Source organism: Heloderma suspectum, chromosome W, assembly GCF_057233095.1.
Source record: "Heloderma suspectum isolate Gila_16-S chromosome W, 16-S_ref, whole genome shotgun sequence".
Classification (NCBI taxonomy): Eukaryota; Metazoa; Chordata; class Lepidosauria; order Squamata; family Helodermatidae; genus Heloderma; species Heloderma suspectum.
The window spans coordinates 49,911,727-49,933,016 of NC_139475.1; positions in this window are offsets into that span (position 1 = coordinate 49,911,727).

The window sequence follows — 21,290 nt, forward strand, 5'->3', positions numbered from 1 at the left end:
CAGGCAGGACTCCAGGTCAGAGCATCCCTATAGAATGATCGAAAATAGGGTTGGAAGTGGCCTGCAAGACCATCTAGTCCAGCCCCCTGCTCAACGCAGGACTCCAAGTCAGAGCATCCCTATAGAATTATCAAAAGTTAGGGTTGGAAGGCGCCTGCAGGACCATCTTCCAGTCCCCTGCTCAACGCAGGACTCCAAGTCAGAGCATCCCTACAGAATGATTGAAAATAGGGTTGGAAGTGTCCTGGAAGACCATCCAGTGCACCCCCTGCTCAACGCAGGACTCCAAGACAGAGTATCCCTCTAGAATCATCGAAAATAGAGTTGGAAGGCGGCTGCAAGACCATCTAGTCCAGCCCCCTGCTCAACGCAGGACTCCAAGTCAGAGCATCCCTATAGAATGATCTAAAATAGGGGTGGAAGGGGCCTGCAAGAACATCTAGTCTAACCCCCTGCTCAATGCAGGACTCCGGGTCAGAGCATCCCTATAGAATGATTGAAAATAGGGTTGGGAGGGGTCTGCATGTCAATCTAGTCCAGCCCCCTGCTCAATGAAGGACTCCAGGTCAGAGCATCCCTATAGAATGATGGAAAATAGTGTTGGAAGGCGCCTGCAAGACCATGTATTCCAACCCCCTGCTCAACGCAGGACTCCAAGTCAGAGCATCCCTATAGAATTATCAAAATTTAGGGTTGGAAGTGGCCTGCAGGACCATCTTCCAGCCCCCTGCTCAACGCAGTACTCCCAGTCAGAGCATCCCTATAGAATGATTGAAAAGAGGGTTTGAAGGGTCTGCAAGACCATGTATTCCAACCCCGTGCTCAACGAAGGACTCCAAGTCAGAGCAGCCCTATAGAATCATTGGAAAGTAGGGTTGGGGGGGACTGCAAGGCCATCTAGTCCAACCCCCTGCTCCAGGCAGGACTCCAGGTCAGAGCATCCCTATAGAATGATCGAAAATAGGGTTGGAAGGCACCTGCAAGACCATGTATTCCAACCCCGTGCTCAACGCAGGACTCCAAGTCAGAGCATCCTTATCGAATCATCTGAAAGTAGGGTTGGAAGTGGCCTGCAAGACCATCTAGTCCAACCCCCTGCTCAACGCAGGACTCCAAGTCAGAGTTTCCCTATAGAATGATCGAAAATAGGGTTGGAAGGGTCCTGCAAGACCATCTAGTCCAACCCCCTGCTCAACGCAGGACTCCAAGTCAGAGCATCCCTAAGGAATCATCTGAAAGTAGGGTTGGAAGTGGCCTGCAAGACTATCTAATCCAGCCCCCTCCTCAACGTAGGACTCCAAGTCAGAGCATCCCTATAGAATCATCGAAAATAGAGTTGGAAGGAACCTGCAAGACCATGTAGTCCAACCCCTTGCTCAACGCAGGACTCCAAATCAGAGCATCCCTATAGAATGATCGAAAATAGGGTTGGAAGGCGCCTGCAAGACCATGTATTCCAACCCCGTGCTCAACGCAGGACTCCAAGTCAGAGCATCCTTATCGAATCATCTGAAAGTAGGGTTGGAAGTGGCCTGCAAGACCATCTAGTCCAGCCCCCTGCTCAACGCAGGACTCCAAGTCAGAGCATCCCTATAGAATTATCAAAAGTTAGGGTTGGAAGGCGCCTGCAGGACCATCTTCCAGCCCCCTGCTCAACGCAGGACTCCAAGTCAGAGCATCCCTATACAATGAACGAAAATAGGGTTGGAAGGGTCCTCCAAGACCATCCAGGGCACCCCCTGCTCAACGCAGGACTCCAAGTCAGAGTATCCCTCTAGAATCATCGAAAATAGAGTAGGAAGGGGCCTGCAAGACCATCTAGTCTAGCCCCCTGCTCAATGCAGGACTCCGAGACAGAGCATCCCTATAGAATCATCAAAAGGTAGGGTTGGAAGGTGGCTGCAAGACCATCTAGTCCAGCCCCCTGCTCAACGCAGGACTCCAAGTCAGAGCATCCCTATAGAATCATCGAAAATAGAGTTGAAAGGGACCTGCAAGACCATCTAGTCCAACCCCTTGCTCAACGCAGGACTCCAAGCCAGAGCATCCCTATAGAATGATCTAAAATAGGGGTGGAAGGGGCCTGCAAGACCATCTAGTCTAACCCCCTGCTCAATGCAGGACTCTAAGAGCATCCGTATAGAATCATCTGAAAGTACGGTTGGAAGGGCCTGCAAGACCATCTAGTCCAACCCCTTGCTCAACACAGGACTCCGAGTCAGAGCATCCCTATACAATGAACGAAAATAGGGTTGGAAGGGGCCGGCAAGAGATCTAGTCCAGCCCCCTGCTCAACGCAGGACTCCAAGTCTTATTTTCCCTATAGAATGATCGAAAATAGGGTTGGAAGGGGCCTGCAAGACCATCTAGTCCAACCCCCTGCTCAACGCAGGACTCCAAGTCAGAGCATCCCTATAGAATAATCAAAAAGTAGGGTTGGAAGGCGACTGCAAGACCATCTAGTCCAACCCCCTGCTCAACGCAGGACTCCAAGTCAGAGCATCTCTATAGAATCATCTGAAAGTAGGGTTGGAAGTGGCCTGCAAGACTAATCCAGCCCCCTGCTCAACGCAGGACTCCAGGTCAGAGCATCCCTATAGAATCATCGAAAATGGAGCTGGAAGGAACCTGCAAGACCATCTAGTCCAACCCCTTCCTTAACGCAGGACTCCAAATCAGAGCATCCCTATAGAATGATTGAAAATAGGGTTGGAAGGGGCCTGCAAGACCATGTATTCCAACCCCGTGCTGAACGCAGGACTCCAAGTCAGAGCAGCCCTATAGAATCATTGGAAAGTAGGGTTGGGGGGGGCCTGCAAGGCCATCTTTTCCAAGCCCCTCCTCCAGGCAGGACTCCAGGTCAGAGCATCCCTATAGAATGATCGAAAATAGGGTTGGAAGGCGCCTGCAAGACCATGTATTCCAACCCCGTGCTCAACGCAGGACTCCAAGTCAGAGCATCCTTATCGAATCATCTGAAAGTAGGGTTGGAAGTGGCCTGCAAGACCATCTAGCCCAGCCCCCTGCTCAACGCAGGACTCCAAGTCAGAGCATCCCTATAGAATTATCAAAAGGTAGGGTTGGAAGGCGCCTGCAGGACCATCTTCCAGCCCCCTGCTCAACGCAGGACTCCAAGTCAGAGCATCCCTATAGAATTATGGAAAATAGGGTTGGAAGGTGCCTGCAAGACCATGTATTCCAACCCCCTGCTCAACGCAGGACTCCATGTCAGAGCAGCCCTATAGAATCATTGGAAAGTAGGGTTGGGGGGGACTGCAAGGCCATCTAGTCCAACCCCCTGCTCCAGGCAGGACTCCAGGTCAGAGCATCCCTATAGAATGATCGAAAATAGGGTTGGAAGGCACCTGCAAGACCATGTATTCCAACCCCGTGCTCAACGCAGGACTCCAAGTCAGAGCATCCTTATCGAATCATCTGAAAGTAGGGTTGGAAGTGGCCTGCAAGACCATCTAGTCCAACCCCCTGCTCAACGCAGGACTCCAAGTCAGAGTTTCCCTATAGAATGATCGAAAATAGGGTTGGAAGGGTCCTGCAAGACCATCTAGTCCAACCCCCTGCTCAACGCAGGACTCCAAGTCAGAGCATCCCTAAGGAATCATCTGAAAGTAGGGTTGGAAGTGGCCTGCAAGACTATCTAATCCAGCCCCCTCCTCAACGTAGGACTCCAAGTCAGAGCATCCCTATAGAATCATCGAAAATAGAGTTGGAAGGAACCTGCAAGACCATCTAGTCCAACCCCTTGCTCAACGCAGGACTCCAAATCAGAGCATCCCTATAGAATGATCGAAAATAGGGTTGGAAGGCGCCTGCAAGACCATGTATTCCAACCCCGTGCTCAACGCAGGACTCCAAGTCAGAGCATCCTTATCGAATCATCTGAAAGTAGGGTTGGAAGTGGCCTGCAAGACCATCTAGTCCAGCCCCCTGCTCAACGCAGGACTCCAAGTCAGAGCATCCCTATAGAATTATCAAAAGTTAGGGTTGGAAGGCGCCTGCAGGACCATCTTCCAGCCCCCTGCTCAACGCAGGACTCCAAGTCAGAGCATCCCTATACAATGAACGAAAATAGGGTTGGAAGGGTCCTCCAAGACCATCCAGGGCACCCCCTGCTCAACGCAGGACTCCAAGTCAGAGTATCCCTCTAGAATCATCGAAAATAGAGTAGGAAGGGGCCTGCAAGACCATCTAGTCTAGCCCCCTGCTCAATGCAGGACTCCGAGACAGAGCATCCCTATAGAATCATCAAAAGGTAGGGTTGGAAGGTGGCTGCAAGACCATCTAGTCCAGCCCCCTGCTCAACGCAGGACTCCAAGTCAGAGCATCCCTATAGAATCATCGAAAATAGAGTTGAAAGGGACCTGCAAGACCATCTAGTCCAACCCCTTGCTCAACGCAGGACTCCAAGCCAGAGCATCCCTATAGAATGATCTAAAATAGGGGTGGAAGGGGCCTGCAAGACCATCTAGTCTAACCCCCTGCTCAATGCAGGACTCTAAGAGCATCCGTATAGAATCATCTGAAAGTACGGTTGGAAGGGCCTGCAAGACCATCTAGTCCAACCCCTTGCTCAACACAGGACTCCGAGTCAGAGCATCCCTATACAATGAACGAAAATAGGGTTGGAAGGGGCCGGCAAGAGATCTAGTCCAGCCCCCTGCTCAACGCAGGACTCCAAGTCTTATTTTCCCTATAGAATGATCGAAAATAGGGTTGGAAGGGGCCTGCAAGACCATCTAGTCCAACCCCCTGCTCAACGCAGGACTCCAAGTCAGAGCATCCCTATAGAATAATCAAAAAGTAGGGTTGGAAGGCGTCTGCAAGACCATCTAGTCCAACCCCCTGCTCAACGCAGGACTCCAAGTCAGAGCATCACTATAGAATCATCTGAAAGTAGGGTTGGAAGTGGCCTGCAAGACTAATCCAGCCCCCTGCTCAACGCAGGACTCCAGGTCAGAGCATCCCTATAGAATCATCGAAAATAGAGCTGGAAGGAACCTGCAAGACCATCTAGTCCAACCCCTTCCTTAACGCAGGACTCCAAATCAGAGCATCCCTATAGAATGATTGAAAATAGGGTTGGAAGGGGCCTGCAAGACGATGTATTCCAACCCCGTGCTGAACGCAGGACTCCAAGTCAGAGCAGCCCTATAGAATCATTGGAAAGTAGGGTTGGGGGGGGCCTGCAAGGCCATCTTTTCCAAGCCCCTCCTCCAGGCAGGACTCCAGGTCAGAGCATCCCTATAGAATGATCGAAAATAGGGTTGGAAGGCGCCTGCAAGACCATGTATTCCAACCCCGTGCTCAACGCAGGACTCCAAGTCAGAGCATCCTTATCGAATCATCTGAAAGTAGGGTTGGAAGTGGCCTGCAAGACCATCTAGTCCAGCCCCCTGCTCAACGCAGGACTCCAAGTCAGAGCATCCCTATAGAATTATGGAAAATAGGGTTGGAAGGCGCCTGCAAGACCATGTATTCCAACCCCCTGCTCAACGCAGGACTCCAAGTCAGAGCATCCCTAAGGAATCATCTGAAAGTAGGGTTGGAAGTGGCCTGCAGGACCATCTTCCAGCCCCCTGCTCAACGCAGGACTCCAAGTCAGAGCATCCCTATAGAATTATCAAAAGGTAGGGTTGGAAGGCGCCTGCAGGACCATCTTCCAGCCCCCTGCTCAACGCAGGACTCCAAGTCAGAGCATCCCTATAGAATCATCGAAAATAGAGTTGGAAGGGACCTGCAAGACCATCTAATCCAGCCCCCTGCTCAACGTAGGACTCCAAGTCAGAGCATCCCTATAGAAAGATCGAAAATAGAGTTGGAAGGCGCCTGCAAGGCCATCTAGTCCAGCCCCCTGCTCAACGCAGGACTCCAAGTCAGAGCATCCCTATAGAATGATTGAAAATAGGGTTGGAAGGCGCCTGCAAGACCATGTATTCCAACCCCGTCCTCAACGCAGGACTCCAAGTCAGAGCAGCCCTATAGAATCATTGGAAAGTAGGGTTGGAGGGGGCCTGCAAGGCCATCTAGTCCAGCCCCCTGCTCCAGGCAGGACTCCAGGTCAGAGCATCCCTATAGAATGATCGAAAATAGGGTTGGAAGTGGCCTGCAAGACCATCTAGTCCAGCCCCCTGCTCAACGCAGGACTCCAAGTCAGAGCATCCCTATAGAATTATCAAAAGTTAGGGTTGGAAGGCGCCTGCAGGACCATCTTCCAGTCCCCTGCTCAACGCAGGACTCCAAGTCAGAGCATCCCTACAGAATGATTGAAAATAGGGTTGGAAGTGTCCTGGAAGACCATCCAGTGCACCCCCTGCTCAACGCAGGACTCCAAGACAGAGTATCCCTCTAGAATCATCGAAAATAGAGTTGGAAGGCGGCTGCAAGACCATCTAGTCCAGCCAACTGCTCAACGCAGGACTCCAAGTCAGAGCATCCCTATAGAATGATCTAAAATAGGGGTGGAAGGGGCCTGCAAGAACATCTAGTCTAACCCCCTGCTCAATGCAGGACTCCGGGTCAGAGCATCCCTATAGAATGATTGAAAATAGGGTTGGGAGGGGTCTGCATGTCAATCTAGTCCAGCCCCCTGCTCAATGAAGGACTCCAGGTCAGAGCATCCCTATAGAATGATGGAAAATAGTGTTGGAAGGCGCCTGCAAGACCATGTATTCCAACCCCCTGCTCAACGCAGGACTCCAAGTCAGAGCATCCCTATAGAATTATCAAAATTTAGGGTTGGAAGTGGCCTGCAGGACCATCTTCCAGCCCCCTGCTCAACGCAGTACTCCCAGTCAGAGCATCCCTATAGAATGATTGAAAAGAGGGTTTGAAGGGTCTGCAAGACCATGTATTCCAACCCCGTGCTCAACGAAGGACTCCAAGTCAGAGCAGCCCTATAGAATCATTGGAAAGTAGGGTTGGGGGGGACTGCAAGGCCATCTAGTCCAACCCCCTGCTCCAGGCAGGACTCCAGGTCAGAGCATCCCTATAGAATGATCGAAAATAGGGTTGGAAGGCACCTGCAAGACCATGTATTCCAACCCCGTGCTCAACGCAGGACTCCAAGTCAGAGCATCCTTATCGAATCATCTGAAAGTAGGGTTGGAAGTGGCCTGCAAGACCATCTAGTCCAACCCCCTGCTCAACGCAGGACTCCAAGTCAGAGTTTCCCTATAGAATGATCGAAAATAGGGTTGGAAGGGTCCTGCAAGACCATCTAGTCCAACCCCCTGCTCAACGCAGGACTCCAAGTCAGAGCATCCCTAAGGAATCATCTGAAAGTAGGGTTGGAAGTGGCCTGCAAGACTATCTAATCCAGCCCCCTCCTCAACGTAGGACTCCAAGTCAGAGCATCCCTATAGAATCATCGAAAATAGAGTTGGAAGGAACCTGCAAGACCATGTAGTCCAACCCCTTGCTCAACGCAGGACTCCAAATCAGAGCATCCCTATAGAATGATCGAAAATAGGGTTGGAAGGCGCCTGCAAGACCATGTATTCCAACCCCGTGCTCAACGCAGGACTCCAAGTCAGAGCATCCTTATCGAATCATCTGAAAGTAGGGTTGGAAGTGGCCTGCAAGACCATCTAGTCCAGCCCCCTGCTCAACGCAGGACTCCAAGTCAGAGCATCCCTATAGAATTATCAAAAGTTAGGGTTGGAAGGCGCCTGCAGGACCATCTTCCAGCCCCCTGCTCAACGCAGGACTCCAAGTCAGAGCATCCCTATACAATGAACGAAAATAGGGTTGGAAGGGTCCTCCAAGACCATCCAGGGCACCCCCTGCTCAACGCAGGACTCCAAGTCAGAGTATCCCTCTAGAATCATCGAAAATAGAGTAGGAAGGGGCCTGCAAGACCATCTAGTCTAGCCCCCTGCTCAATGCAGGACTCCGAGACAGAGCATCCCTATAGAATCATCAAAAGGTAGGGTTGGAAGGTGGCTGCAAGACCATCTAGTCCAGCCCCCTGCTCAACGCAGGACTCCAAGTCAGAGCATCCCTATAGAATCATCGAAAATAGAGTTGAAAGGGACCTGCAAGACCATCTAGTCCAACCCCTTGCTCAACGCAGGACTCCAAGCCAGAGCATCCCTATAGAATGATCTAAAATAGGGGTGGAAGGGGCCTGCAAGACCATCTAGTCTAACCCCCTGCTCAATGCAGGACTCTAAGAGCATCCGTATAGAATCATCTGAAAGTACGGTTGGAAGGGCCTGCAAGACCATCTAGTCCAACCCCTTGCTCAACACAGGACTCCGAGTCAGAGCATCCCTATACAATGAACGAAAATAGGGTTGGAAGGGGCCGGCAAGAGATCTAGTCCAGCCCCCTGCTCAACGCAGGACTCCAAGTCTTATTTTCCCTATAGAATGATCGAAAATAGGGTTGGAAGGGGCCTGCAAGACCATCTAGTCCAACCCCCTGCTCAACGCAGGACTCCAAGTCAGAGCATCCCTATAGAATAATCAAAAAGTAGGGTTGGAAGGCGACTGCAAGACCATCTAGTCCAACCCCCTGCTCAACGCAGGACTCCAAGTCAGAGCATCTCTATAGAATCATCTGAAAGTAGGGTTGGAAGTGGCCTGCAAGACTAATCCAGCCCCCTGCTCAACGCAGGACTCCAGGTCAGAGCATCCCTATAGAATCATCGAAAATAGAGCTGGAAGGAACCTGCAAGACCATCTAGTCCAACCCCTTCCTTAACGCAGGACTCCAAATCAGAGCATCCCTATAGAATGATTGAAAATAGGGTTGGAAGGGGCCTGCAAGACCATGTATTCCAACCCCGTGCTGAACGCAGGACTCCAAGTCAGAGCAGCCCTATAGAATCATTGGAAAGTAGGGTTGGGGGGGGCCTGCAAGGCCATCTTTTCCAAGCCCCTCCTCCAGGCAGGACTCCAGGTCAGAGCATCCCTATAGAATGATCGAAAATAGGGTTGGAAGGCGCCTGCAAGACCATGTATTCCAACCCCGTGCTCAACGCAGGACTCCAAGTCAGAGCATCCTTATCGAATCATCTGAAAGTAGGGTTGGAAGTGGCCTGCAAGACCATCTAGCCCAGCCCCCTGCTCAACGCAGGACTCCAAGTCAGAGCATCCCTATAGAATTATCAAAAGGTAGGGTTGGAAGGCGCCTGCAGGACCATCTTCCAGCCCCCTGCTCAACGCAGGACTCCAAGTCAGAGCATCCCTATAGAATTATGGAAAATAGGGTTGGAAGGTGCCTGCAAGACCATGTATTCCAACCCCCTGCTCAACGCAGGACTCCAAGTCAGAGCATCCTTATCGAATCATCTGAAAGTAGGGTTGGAAGTGGCCTGCAAGACCATCTAGTCCAGCCCCCTGCTCAACGCAGGACTCCAAGTCAGAGCATCCCTATAGAATTATGGAAAATAGGGTTGGAAGGCGCCTGCAAGACCATGTATTCCAACCCCCTGCTCAACGCAGGACTCCAAGTCAGAGCATCCCTAAGGAATCATCTGAAAGTAGGGTTGGAAGTGGCCTGCAGGACCATCTTCCAGCCCCCTGCTCAACGCAGGACTCCAAGTCAGAGCATCCCTATAGAATTATCAAAAGGTAGGGTTGGAAGGCGCCTGCAGGACCATCTTCCAGCCCCCTGCTCAACGCAGGACTCCAAGTCAGAGCATCCCTATAGAATCATCGAAAATAGAGTTGGAAGGGACCTGCAAGACCATCTAATCCAGCCCCCTGCTCAACGTAGGACTCCAAGTCAGAGCATCCCTATAGAAAGATCGAAAATAGAGTTGGAAGGCGCCTGCAAGGCCATCTAGTCCAGCCCCCTGCTCAACGCAGGACTCCAAGTCAGAGCATCCCTATAGAATGATTGAAAATAGGGTTGGAAGGCGCCTGCAAGACCATGTATTCCAACCCCGTCCTCAACGCAGGACTCCAAGTCAGAGCAGCCCTATAGAATCATTGGAAAGTAGGGTTGGAGGGGGCCTGCAAGGCCATCTAGTCCAGCCCCCTGCTCCAGGCAGGACTCCAGGTCAGAGCATCCCTATAGAATGATCGAAAATAGGGTTGGAAGTGGCCTGCAAGACCATCTAGTCCAGCCCCCTGCTCAACGCAGGACTCCAAGTCAGAGCATCCCTATAGAATTATCAAAAGTTAGGGTTGGAAGGCGCCTGCAGGACCATCTTCCAGTCCCCTGCTCAACGCAGGACTCCAAGTCAGAGCATCCCTACAGAATGATTGAAAATAGGGTTGGAAGTGTCCTGGAAGACCATCCAGTGCACCCCCTGCTCAACGCAGGACTCCAAGACAGAGTATCCCTCTAGAATCATCGAAAATAGAGTTGGAAGGCGGCTGCAAGACCATCTAGTCCAGCCAACTGCTCAACGCAGGACTCCAAGTCAGAGCATCCCTATAGAATGATCTAAAATAGGGGTGGAAGGGGCCTGCAAGAACATCTAGTCTAACCCCCTGCTCAATGCAGGACTCCGGGTCAGAGCATCCCTATAGAATGATTGAAAATAGGGTTGGGAGGGGTCTGCATGTCAATCTAGTCCAGCCCCCTGCTCAATGAAGGACTCCAGGTCAGAGCATCCCTATAGAATGATGGAAAATAGTGTTGGAAGGCGCCTGCAAGACCATGTATTCCAACCCCCTGCTCAACGCAGGACTCCAAGTCAGAGCATCCCTATAGAATTATCAAAATTTAGGGTTGGAAGTGGCCTGCAGGACCATCTTCCAGCCCCCTGCTCAACGCAGTACTCCCAGTCAGAGCATCCCTATAGAATGATTGAAAAGAGGGTTTGAAGGGTCTGCAAGACCATGTATTCCAACCCCGTGCTCAACGAAGGACTCCAAGTCAGAGCAGCCCTATAGAATCATTGGAAAGTAGGGTTGGGGGGGACTGCAAGGCCATCTAGTCCAACCCCCTGCTCCAGGCAGGACTCCAGGTCAGAGCATCCCTATAGAATGATCGAAAATAGGGTTGGAAGGCACCTGCAAGACCATGTATTCCAACCCCGTGCTCAACGCAGGACTCCAAGTCAGAGCATCCTTATCGAATCATCTGAAAGTAGGGTTGGAAGTGGCCTGCAAGACCATCTAGTCCAACCCCCTGCTCAACGCAGGACTCCAAGTCAGAGTTTCCCTATAGAATGATCGAAAATAGGGTTGGAAGGGTCCTGCAAGACCATCTAGTCCAACCCCCTGCTCAACGCAGGACTCCAAGTCAGAGCATCCCTAAGGAATCATCTGAAAGTAGGGTTGGAAGTGGCCTGCAAGACTATCTAATCCAGCCCCCTCCTCAACGTAGGACTCCAAGTCAGAGCATCCCTATAGAATCATCGAAAATAGAGTTGGAAGGAACCTGCAAGACCATGTAGTCCAACCCCTTGCTCAACGCAGGACTCCAAATCAGAGCATCCCTATAGAATGATCGAAAATAGGGTTGGAAGGCGCCTGCAAGACCATGTATTCCAACCCCGTGCTCAACGCAGGACTCCAAGTCAGAGCATCCTTATCGAATCATCTGAAAGTAGGGTTGGAAGTGGCCTGCAAGACCATCTAGTCCAGCCCCCTGCTCAACGCAGGACTCCAAGTCAGAGCATCCCTATAGAATTATCAAAAGTTAGGGTTGGAAGGCGCCTGCAGGACCATCTTCCAGCCCCCTGCTCAACGCAGGACTCCAAGTCAGAGCATCCCTATACAATGAACGAAAATAGGGTTGGAAGGGTCCTCCAAGACCATCCAGGGCACCCCCTGCTCAACGCAGGACTCCAAGTCAGAGTATCCCTCTAGAATCATCGAAAATAGAGTAGGAAGGGGCCTGCAAGACCATCTAGTCTAGCCCCCTGCTCAATGCAGGACTCCGAGACAGAGCATCCCTATAGAATCATCAAAAGGTAGGGTTGGAAGGTGGCTGCAAGACCATCTAGTCCAGCCCCCTGCTCAACGCAGGACTCCAAGTCAGAGCATCCCTATAGAATCATCGAAAATAGAGTTGAAAGGGACCTGCAAGACCATCTAGTCCAACCCCTTGCTCAACGCAGGACTCCAAGCCAGAGCATCCCTATAGAATGATCTAAAATAGGGGTGGAAGGGGCCTGCAAGACCATCTAGTCTAACCCCCTGCTCAATGCAGGACTCTAAGAGCATCCGTATAGAATCATCTGAAAGTACGGTTGGAAGGGCCTGCAAGACCATCTAGTCCAACCCCTTGCTCAACACAGGACTCCGAGTCAGAGCATCCCTATACAATGAACGAAAATAGGGTTGGAAGGGGCCGGCAAGAGATCTAGTCCAGCCCCCTGCTCAACGCAGGACTCCAAGTCTTATTTTCCCTATAGAATGATCGAAAATAGGGTTGGAAGGGGCCTGCAAGACCATCTAGTCCAACCCCCTGCTCAACGCAGGACTCCAAGTCAGAGCATCCCTATAGAATAATCAAAAAGTAGGGTTGGAAGGCGACTGCAAGACCATCTAGTCCAACCCCCTGCTCAACGCAGGACTCCAAGTCAGAGCATCTCTATAGAATCATCTGAAAGTAGGGTTGGAAGTGGCCTGCAAGACTAATCCAGCCCCCTGCTCAACGCAGGACTCCAGGTCAGAGCATCCCTATAGAATCATCGAAAATAGAGCTGGAAGGAACCTGCAAGACCATCTAGTCCAACCCCTTCCTTAACGCAGGACTCCAAATCAGAGCATCCCTATAGAATGATTGAAAATAGGGTTGGAAGGGGCCTGCAAGACCATGTATTCCAACCCCGTGCTGAACGCAGGACTCCAAGTCAGAGCAGCCCTATAGAATCATTGGAAAGTAGGGTTGGGGGGGGCCTGCAAGGCCATCTTTTCCAAGCCCCTCCTCCAGGCAGGACTCCAGGTCAGAGCATCCCTATAGAATGATCGAAAATAGGGTTGGAAGGCGCCTGCAAGACCATGTATTCCAACCCCGTGCTCAACGCAGGACTCCAAGTCAGAGCATCCTTATCGAATCATCTGAAAGTAGGGTTGGAAGTGGCCTGCAAGACCATCTAGCCCAGCCCCCTGCTCAACGCAGGACTCCAAGTCAGAGCATCCCTATAGAATTATCAAAAGGTAGGGTTGGAAGGCGCCTGCAGGACCATCTTCCAGCCCCCTGCTCAACGCAGGACTCCAAGTCAGAGCATCCCTATAGAATTATGGAAAATAGGGTTGGAAGGTGCCTGCAAGACCATGTATTCCAACCCCCTGCTCAACGCAGGACTCCAAGTCAGAGCAGCCCTATAGAATCATTGGAAAGTAGGGTTGGGGGGGACTGCAAGGCCATCTAGTCCAACCCCCTGCTCCAGGCAGGACTCCAGGTCAGAGCATCCCTATAGAATGATCGAAAATAGGGTTGGAAGGCACCTGCAAGACCATGTATTCCAACCCCGTGCTCAACGCAGGACTCCAAGTCAGAGCATCCTTATCGAATCATCTGAAAGTAGGGTTGGAAGTGGCCTGCAAGACCATCTAGTCCAACCCCCTGCTCAACGCAGGACTCCAAGTCAGAGTTTCCCTATAGAATGATCGAAAATAGGGTTGGAAGGGGCCTGCAAGACCATCTAGTCCAACCCCCTGCTCAACGCAGGACTCCAAGTCAGAGCATCCCTAAGGAATCATCTGAAAGTAGGGTTGGAAGTGGCCTGCAAGACTATCTAATCCAGCCCCCTCCTCAACGTAGGACTCCAAGTCAGAGCATCCCTATAGAATCATCGAAAATAGAGTTGGAAGGAACCTGCAAGACCATCTAGTCCAACCCCTTGCTCAACGCAGGACTCCAAATCAGAGCATCCCTATAGAATGATCGAAAATAGGGTTGGAAGGCGCCTGCAAGACCATGTATTCCAACCCCGTGCTCAACGCAGGACTCCAAGTCAGAGCATCCTTATCGAATCATCTGAAAGTAGGGTTGGAAGTGGCCTGCAAGACCATCTAGTCCAGCCCCCTGCTCAACGCAGGACTCCAAGTCAGAGCATCCCTATAGAATTATCAAAAGTTAGGGTTGGAAGGCGCCTGCAGGACCATCTTCCAGCCCCCTGCTCAACGCAGGACTCCAAGTCAGAGCATCCCTATACAATGAACGAAAATAGGGTTGGAAGGGTCCTCCAAGACCATCCAGGGCACCCCCTGCTCAACGCAGGACTCCAAGTCAGAGTATCCCTCTAGAATCATCGAAAATAGAGTAGGAAGGGGCCTGCAAGACCATCTAGTCTAGCCCCCTGCTCAATGCAGGACTCCGAGACAGAGCATCCCTATAGAATCATCAAAAGGTAGGGTTGGAAGGTGGCTGCAAGACCATCTAGTCCAGCCCCCTGCTCAACGCAGGACTCCAAGTCAGAGCATCCCTATAGAATCATCGAAAATAGAGTTGAAAGGGACCTGCAAGACCATCTAGTCCAACCCCTTGCTCAACGCAGGACTCCAAGCCAGAGCATCCCTATAGAATGATCTAAAATAGGGGTGGAAGGGGCCTGCAAGACCATCTAGTCTAACCCCCTGCTCAATGCAGGACTCTAAGAGCATCCGTATAGAATCATCTGAAAGTACGGTTGGAAGGGCCTGCAAGACCATCTAGTCCAACCCCTTGCTCAACACAGGACTCCGAGTCAGAGCATCCCTATACAATGAACGAAAATAGGGTTGGAAGGGGCCGGCAAGAGATCTAGTCCAGCCCCCTGCTCAACGCAGGACTCCAAGTCTTATTTTCCCTATAGAATGATCGAAAATAGGGTTGGAAGGCGTCTGCAAGACCATCTAGTCCAACCCCCTGCTCAACGCAGGACTCCAAGTCAGAGCATCACTATAGAATCATCTGAAAGTAGGGTTGGAAGTGGCCTGCAAGACTAATCCAGCCCCCTGCTCAACGCAGGACTCCAGGTCAGAGCATCCCTATAGAATCATCGAAAATAGAGCTGGAAGGAACCTGCAAGACCATCTAGTCCAACCCCTTCCTTAACGCAGGACTCCAAATCAGAGCATCCCTATAGAATGATTGAAAATAGGGTTGGAAGGGGCCTGCAAGACCATGTATTCCAACCCCGTGCTGAACGCAGGACTCCAAGTCAGAGCAGCCCTATAGAATCATTGGAAAGTAGGGTTGGGGGGGGCCTGCAAGGCCATCTTTTCCAAGCCCCTCCTCCAGGCAGGACTCCAGGTCAGAGCATCCCTATAGAATGATCGAAAATAGGGTTGGAAGGCGCCTGCAAGACCATGTATTCCAACCCCGTGCTCAACGCAGGACTCCAAGTCAGAGCATCCTTATCGAATCATCTGAAAGTAGGGTTGGAAGTGGCCTGCAAGACCATCTAGTCCAGCCCCCTGCTCAACGCAGGACTCCAAGTCAGAGCATCCCTATAGAATTATGGAAAATAGGGTTGGAAGGCGCCTGCAAGACCATGTATTCCAACCCCCTGCTCAACGCAGGACTCCAAGTCAGAGCATCCCTAAGGAATCATCTGAAAGTAGGGTTGGAAGTGGCCTGCAGGACCATCTTCCAGCCCCCTCCTCAACGAAGGACTCCAAGTCAGAGCATCCCTATAGAATCATCGAAAATAGAGTTGGAAGGAACCTGCAAGACCATCTAGTCCAACCCCTTGCTCAACGCAGGACTCCAAATCAGAGCATCCCTATAGAATGATCGAAAATAGGGTTGGAAGGCGCCTGCAAGACCATGTATTCCAACCCCGTGCTCAACGCAGGACTCCAAGTCAGAGCATCCTTATCGAATCATCTGAAAGTAGGGTTGGAAGTGGCCTGCAAGACCATCTAGTCCAGCCCCCTGCTCAACGCAGGACTCCAAGTCAGAGCATCCCTATAGAATTATCAAAAGTTAGGGTTGGAAGGCGCCTGCAGGACCATCTTCCAGCCCCCTGCTCAACGCAGGACTCCAAGTCAGAGCATCCCTATAGAATGATTGAAAATAGGGTTGGAAGGGTCCTCCAAGACCATCCAGGGCACCCCCTGCTCAACGCAGGACTCCAAGTCAGAGTATCCCTCTAGAATCATCGAAAATAGAGTTGTAAGGGGCCTGCAAGACCATCTAGTCCAGCCCCCACCTCAATGCAGGACTCCAAGACAGAGCATCCCTATAGAATGATCGAAAATAGGGTTGGAAGGCGCCTGCAGGACCATCTTCCAGCCCCCTGCTCAACGCAGGACTCCAAGTCAGAGCATCCCTATAGAATCATCGAAAATAGAGTTGGAAGGGACCTGCAAGACCATCTAATCCAGCCCCCTGCTCAACGCAGGACTCCAAGTCAGAGCAGCCCTATAGAATCATTGGAAAGTAGGGTTGGGGGGGACTGCAAGGCCATCTAGTCCAACCCCCTGCTCCAGGCAGGACTCCAGGTCAGAGCATCCCTATAGAATGATCGAAAATAGGGTTGGAAGGCACCTGCAAGACCATGTATTCCAACCCCGTGCTCAACGCAGGACTCCAAGTCAGAGCATCCTTATCGAATCATCTGAAAGTAGGGTTGGAAGTGGCCTGCAAGACCATCTAGTCCAACCCCCTGCTCAACGCAGGACTCCAAGTCAGAGTTTCCCTATAGAATGATCGAAAATAGGGTTGGAAGGGGCCTGCAAGACCATCTAGTCCAACCCCCTGCTCAACGCAGGACTCCAAGTCAGAGCATCCCTAAGGAATCATCTGAAAGTAGGGTTGGAAGTGGCCTGCAAGACTATCTAATCCAGCCCCCTCCTCAACGTAGGACTCCAAGTCAGAGCATCCCTATAGAATCATCGAAAATAGAGTTGGAAGGAACCTGCAAGACCATCTAGTCCAACCCCTTGCTCAACGCAGGACTCCAAATCAGAGCATCCCTATAGAATGATCGAAAATAGGGTTGGAAGGCGCCTGCAAGACCATGTATTCCAACCCCGTGCTCAACGCAGGACTCCAAGTCAGAGCATCCTTATCGAATCATCTGAAAGTAGGGTTGGAAGTGGCCTGCAAGACCATCTAGTCCAGCCCCCTGCTCAACGCAGGACTCCAAGTCAGAGCATCCCTATAGAATTATCAAAAGTTAGGGTTGGAAGGCGCCTGCAGGACCATCTTCCAGCCCCCTGCTCAACGCAGGACTCCAAGTCAGAGCATCCCTATACAATGAACGAAAATAGGGTTGGAAGGGTCCTCCAAGACCATCCAGGGCACCCCCTGCTCAACGCAGGACTCCAAGTCAGAGTATCCCTCTAGAATCATCGAAAATAGAGTAGGAAGGGGCCTGCAAGACCATCTAGTCTAGCCCCCTGCTCAATGCAGGACTCCGAGACAGAGCATCCCTATAGAATCATCAAAAGGTAGGGTTGGAAGGTGGCTGCAAGACCATCTAGTCCAGCCCCCTGCTCAACGCAGGACTCCAAGTCAGAGCATCCCTATAGAATCATCGAAAATAGAGTTGAAAGGGACCTGCAAGACCATCTAGTCCAACCCCTTGCTCAACGCAGGACTCCAAGCCAGAGCATCCCTATAGAATGATCTAAAATAGGGGTGGAAGGGGCCTGCAAGACCATCTAGTCTAACCCCCTGCTCAATGCAGGACTCTAAGAGCATCCGTATAGAATCATCTGAAAGTACGGTTGGAAGGGCCTGCAAGACCATCTAGTCCAACCCCTTGCTCAACACAGGACTCCGAGTCAGAGCATCCCTATACAATGAACGAAAATAGGGTTGGAAGGGGCCGGCAAGAGATCTAGTCCAGCCCCCTGCTCAACGCAGGACTCCAAGTCTTATTTTCCCTATAGAATGATCGAAAATAGGGTTGGAAGGCGTCTGCAAGACCATCTAGTCCAACCCCCTGCTCAACGCAGGACTCCAAGTCAGAGCATCACTATAGAATCATCTGAAAGTAGGGTTGGAAGTGGCCTGCAAGACTAATCCAGCCCCCTGCTCAACGCAGGACTCCAGGTCAGAGCATCCCTATAGAATCATCGAAAATAGAGCTGGAAGGAACCTGCAAGACCATCTAGTCCAACCCCTTCCTTAACGCAGGACTCCAAATCAGAGCATCCCTATAGAATGATTGAAAATAGGGTTGGAAGGGGCCTGCAAGACCATGTATTCCAACCCCGTGCTGAACGCAGGACTCCAAGTCAGAGCAGCCCTATAGAATCATTGGAAAGTAGGGTTGGGGGGGGCCTGCAAGGCCATCTTTTCCAAGCCCCTCCTCCAGGCAGGACTCCAGGTCAGAGCATCCCTATAGAATGATCGAAAATAGGGTTGGAAGGCGCCTGCAAGACCATGTATTCCAACCCCGTGCTCAACGCAGGACTCCAAGTCAGAGCATCCTTATCGAATCATCTGAAAGTAGGGTTGGAAGTGGCCTGCAAGACCATCTAGTCCAGCCCCCTGCTCAACGCAGGACTCCAAGTCAGAGCATCCCTATAGAATTATGGAAAATAGGGTTGGAAGGCGCCTGCAAGACCATGTATTCCAACCCCCTGCTCAACGCAGGACTCCAAGTCAGAGCATCCCTAAGGAATCATCTGAAAGTAGGGTTGGAAGTGGCCTGCAGGACCATCTTCCAGCCCCCTCCTCAACGAAGGACTCCAAGTCAGAGCATCCCTATAGAATCATCGAAAATAGAGTTGGAAGGAACCTGCAAGACCATCTAGTCCAACCCCTTGCTCAACGCAGGACTCCAAATCAGAGCATCCCTATAGAATGATCGAAAATAGGGTTGGAAGGCGCCTGCAAGACCATGTATTCCAACCCCGTGCTCAACGCAGGACTCCAAGTCAGAGCATCCTTATCGAATCATCTGAAAGTAGGGTTGGAAGTGGCCTGCAAGACCATCTAGTCCAGCCCCCTGCTCAACGCAGGACTCCAAGTCAGAGCATCCCTATAGAATTATCAAAAGTTAGGGTTGGAAGGCGCCTGCAGGACCATCTTCCAGCCCCCTGCTCAACGCAGGACTCCAAGTCAGAGCATCCCTATAGAATGATTGAAAATAGGGTTGGAAGGGTCCTCCAAGACCATCCAGGGCACCCCCTGCTCAACGCAGGACTCCAAGTCAGAGTATCCCTCTAGAATCATCGAAAATAGAGTTGTAAGGGGCCTGCAAGACCATCTAGTCCAGCCCCCACCTCAATGCAGGACTCCAAGACAGAGCATCCCTATAGAATGATCGAAAATAGGGTTGGAAGGCGCCTGCAGGACCATCTTCCAGCCCCCTGCTCAACGCAGGACTCCAAGTCAGAGCATCCCTATAGAATCATCGAAAATAGAGTTGGAAGGGACCTGCAAGACCATCTAATCCAGCCCCCTGCTCAACGCAGGACTCCAAGACAGAGCATCCCTATAGAATGATTGAAAATAGGGTTGGAAGGGTCCTCCAAGACCATCCAGGGCACCCCCTGCTCAATGCAGGACTCCAAGTCAGAGTATCCCTCTAGAATCATCGAAAATAGAGTTGGAAGGGGCCTGCAAGACCATCCAGTCCAGCCCCCTGCTCAATGCAGGACTCCAAGACAGAGCATCCCTATAGAATCATCAAAAGGTAGGGTTGGAAGGCGGCTGCAAGACCATCTAGTCCAGCCCCCTGCTCAACGCAGGACTCCAAGTCAGAGCATCCCTATAGAATCATCGAAAATAGAGTTGGAAGGGACCTGCAAGACCATCTAGTGCAACCCCCTGCTCAACGCAGGACTCCAAGTCAGAGCATCCCTATAGAATCATCTGAAAGTAGGGTTGGAAGTGGCCTGCAAGACTATCTAATCCAGCCCCCTGCTCAACGTAGGACTCCAAGTCAGAGCATCCCTATAGAAAGATCGAAAATAGAGTTGGAAGGCGCCTGCAAGGCCATCTAGTCCAGCCCCCTGCTCAACGCAGGACTCCAAGTCAGAGCATCCCTATAGAATGATCGAAAATAGGGTTGGAAGGCGCCTGCAAGACCATGTATTCCAACCCCGTGCTCAACGCAGGACTCCAAGTCAGAGCATCCTTATCGAATCATCTGAAAGTAGGGTTGGAAGTGGCCTGCAAGACCATCTAGTCCAGCCCCCTGCTCAACGCAGGACTCCAAGTCAGAGCATCCCTATAGAATTGTCAAAAGTGAGGGTTGGAAGGCGCCTGCAGGACCATCTTCCAGCCCCCTGCTCAACGCAGGACTCCAAGTCAGAGCATCCCTATAGAATGATTGAAAATAGGGTTGGAAGGGTCCTCCAAGACCATCCAGGGCACCCCCTGCTCAACGCAGGACTCCAAGTCAGAGTATCCCTCTAGAAACATCGAAAATAGAGTTGGAAGGGGCCTGCAAGACCATCTAGTCCAGCCCCCTGCTCAATGCAGGACTCCAAGACAGAGCATCCCTATAGAATCATCAAAAGGTAGGGTTTGAAGGCGGCTGCAAGACCATCTAGTCCAGCCCCCTGCTCAACGCAGGACTCCAAGTCAGAGCATCCCTATAGAATGATTGAAAATAGGGTTGGGAGGGGTCTGCAAGACAATCTAGTCCAGCCCCCTGCTCAATGAAGGACTCCAAGTCAGAGCATCCCTATAGAAAGATCGAAAATAGAGTTGGAAGGCGCCTGCAAGACCATCTAGTCCAACCCCCTGCTCAACGCAGGACTCCAAGTCAGAGTATCCCTATAGAATCATCTGAAAGTAGGGTTGGAAGTGGCCTGCAAGACTATCTAATCCAGCCCCCTGCTCAACGTAGGACTCCAAGTCAGAGCATCCCTATAGAAAGATCGAAAATAGAGTTGGAAGGCGCCTGCAAGGCCATCTAGTCCAGCCCCCTGCTCAACGCAGGACTACAAGTCAGAGCATCCCTATAGAATGATTGAAAATAGGGTTGGAAGGTGCCTGCAAGACCATGTATTCCAACCCCGTCCTCAACGCAGGACTCCAAGTCAGAGCAGCCCTATAGTATCATTGGAAAGTAGGGTTGGAGGGGGCCTGCAAGGCCATCTAGTCCAGCCCCCTGCTCCAGGCAGGACTCCAGGTCAGAGTATACCTCTAGAATCATCGAAAATAGAGTTGGAAGGGGCCTGCAAGACCATCTAGTCCAGCCCCCACCTCAATGCAGGACTCCAAGACAGAGCATCCCTATAGAATCATCAAAAGGTAGGGTTGGAAGGCGGCTGCAAGACCATATAGTCCAGCCCCCTGCTCAACGCAGGACTCCAAGTCAGAGCATCCCTATAGAATCATCGAAAATAGAGATGGAAGGGATCTGCAAGACCATCTAGTCCAACCCCTTGCTCAACGCAGGACTCCAAGCCAGAGCATCCCTATAGAATGATCTAAAATAGGGGTGGAAGGGGCCTGCAAGACCATCTAGT